Here is a 2,449-nt window from a genome sequence, read left to right as displayed (position 1 = left end):
CTCCAATGGCCGCCGCGGCCGGCGCACCGCGCTATTCTTACATAGCTGGTTTTTCTTCCGTTGCTGGCTTTCTGCTGTCCATCTCAGCAATCTGGTGCCTGGTTTTTGTGATCACTCAGATGTTTCTTCGTTTTCCTTGATCACCTCAGAAAACAGGGAGAATGTATAGCCATCCCCTTCTTCCTCCTCCTATTTTTTTTTTTTTTTTCTCCTTTTGGAAACATGTGTGCCTTTACTGCAGAACAAGCTACTTCAGGGTAATGACGCGGGAGGAGTGAGTGGCCTCCATGCCAGGCCGGCCATGATTCACAGGCTTGTAGGTGATGCAGAACTTGCCCTGGTAGTGACAGATCATCTCTGGTTTGATATCCAGCTGGTTGAAGGTCTTGCCGTTGCACACATCCACCACACGGCCCACCGTCTCAGGCAGGAGGAGCACATCCAGCAGGTGAGCCTTCACCACCTCTGCCTTTTCCGGGGACGCCCCGCCGCCTTAGCCTCGCGCAGGTGCTCAGTCGCAAGGGCCCGCAGGCCCCGTCTGGGCGCTGTACGGCTGTGTCAGCTGCTCCGTGGACGCGGGCCTGCAGCTGGGGGAGATCCACGCCGCTGTAGGTGAGCTTGCGGAAGCCCAGCGGTTTTTTCTCTGGCTCCACTTGCACCATCTTGTCGGCTTCCCGGAAAGGAGCTTCTCCTGTTTTTATAATATAAAGTTCATTCTTTTTTCCTCATTATAAGAAGTCGATATAAGTAGAAGTACAAGTAGAAGAAAGGGGAAAATACTCATGTTTAAAACTTCGCTAGGACAACGCCACTTGGTGACATTTTGTTTTTCCTTCTAGTCAAAGTTTTTACTGCTTATATTGCTTGTGTATATTTTTTATGTCGTAAGCATTAGGTCAGACATAGACTGAATATCACTGCTTTGTTCATCCTACACTCTATTTTCCCTGATTATTGTAGAGTCTAATGAAACATGAGTTAAATGATAAAGCAGAGTTTACTCAACCATTTTTCTAGTTTTAAGCGTTTAATTTATTCTCATTGCTATTACAAATAAATAATAGCTGTGGTTCTACTCCTTAGCCAAGATGGACCGGTAAATATATTTTCGGACAGCAAATACTCAGTACAGGTAGCAAAGACGATCCCTTTTGCAATCTTTAACCCGACCAGTAAACCAATTGACCAGATGTTCACAACACTTAAAGAGCTAACTGAGAACAGAAAATACCCATGGTATATCTCACACGTAAGATCACATTCTGGGTTACCTGGCTTTATTTTCCAAGGCAACAGAAAGGTTGATCGTCTTATCTCCTGCAACACGGCTTCCATTGGACACTTAGAACAAGCCCGTATTTTACACCAAAAATTTCATATGTCAGCAAGCAACATAAAATTGCTTTTCCCAGAGCTAACAATGAGCCAATGCAAACACCTAGTGCACTCTTGCAAGAATTGTGCACCCCTCGCCCCATTAGGCCCACTGCAACAAGCAGGAGTGAACCCACGAGGCCTTGCTCCTAATAAACTATGGCAAGTGGACGTCACCCACATTAATTCCTTTGGTAAACTTAAGTTTGTCCATGTGGTGGTAGATACTTATTCAAAGGCTGTATTTGCAACAGCCCAATCCGGAGAAAAGGCTAGTAATGTGATAAAGGCAGTTAAATCAGCCATGCTGGTCCTTGGTGTCCCCTGGACCATAAAGACTGATAACGGGCCAGCGTATACATCACAGGAATTTACTTCCTTCCTGAAATCTTGGAACATACAGTCTGCTACAGGTATCCCATACAACCCACAGGGACAGACAATTATTGAAAGAACTCATAGGACGATTAAAGATCTCTTACAAAGGCAAAAAAAAAAAAAAACAAAAACATATACCCTCAGACCCACAGCTTGCTTTGACTGAAGTCCTTTTCACTATCAATTTTCTTACTTTTGATTCCCAAGGGATCAGCCCAGCTTATAAACACTGGGGATCCTTTCCATCCCAGACCCCAGCCCCTATGGTTAGGTGGAAAGACCCCCTGACAGGAGAATGGAAAGGACCACACCCTCTGCTAACCAAAGGTCGAGGATATGCTTGTGTCTTTCCAGAGAATGCGGAACAGCCCATTTGGGTACCAGCCAGAAACATCAAGCCTGCAACTGACAGCCAACCAGAACCAGCTGAACAAGACCGAGACTCCGCCTTGTTAGCAGACGCACCTGCCCTATCATCCTACCCTGAGAAACTGCCCAACGCCATATCTGTTACTGTTGTATACCCCACTAGCTCTGGTCAGCCACTCAAATGGCCCACAGCCTGTGTGTGGTCATGCCATTCCTGATAACCGTTATTCCTCATTCCTACCCCTATCTGAGCAAGCAATCCTGTGGTCTCTCGATTTGAGCGCTGGTTAGTCAATGACGGGTAAGATCCCCTGGGGGACAACCTAAG

At 46.3% G+C, this 2,449-nt stretch overlaps 1 pseudogene; it reads right to left on the bottom strand.

Moving 5' to 3' along the window:
* Positions 1-247: 247 nt before the first annotated feature.
* LOC133776149 (small ribosomal subunit protein uS19-like) lies at positions 248-662 on the bottom strand (annotated as a pseudogene).
* Between the last annotated feature and the right edge of the window lie 1,787 nt (positions 663-2,449).

The sequence above is a fragment of the Lepus europaeus genome, chromosome 17 (genome assembly GCF_033115175.1).
Source record: "Lepus europaeus isolate LE1 chromosome 17, mLepTim1.pri, whole genome shotgun sequence".
In the NCBI taxonomy this organism is placed as follows: domain Eukaryota; kingdom Metazoa; phylum Chordata; class Mammalia; order Lagomorpha; family Leporidae; genus Lepus; species Lepus europaeus.
The sequence above is the reverse complement of the archived record's forward strand: the minus strand, read 5'-3'. Positions and strand labels throughout refer to the sequence as shown.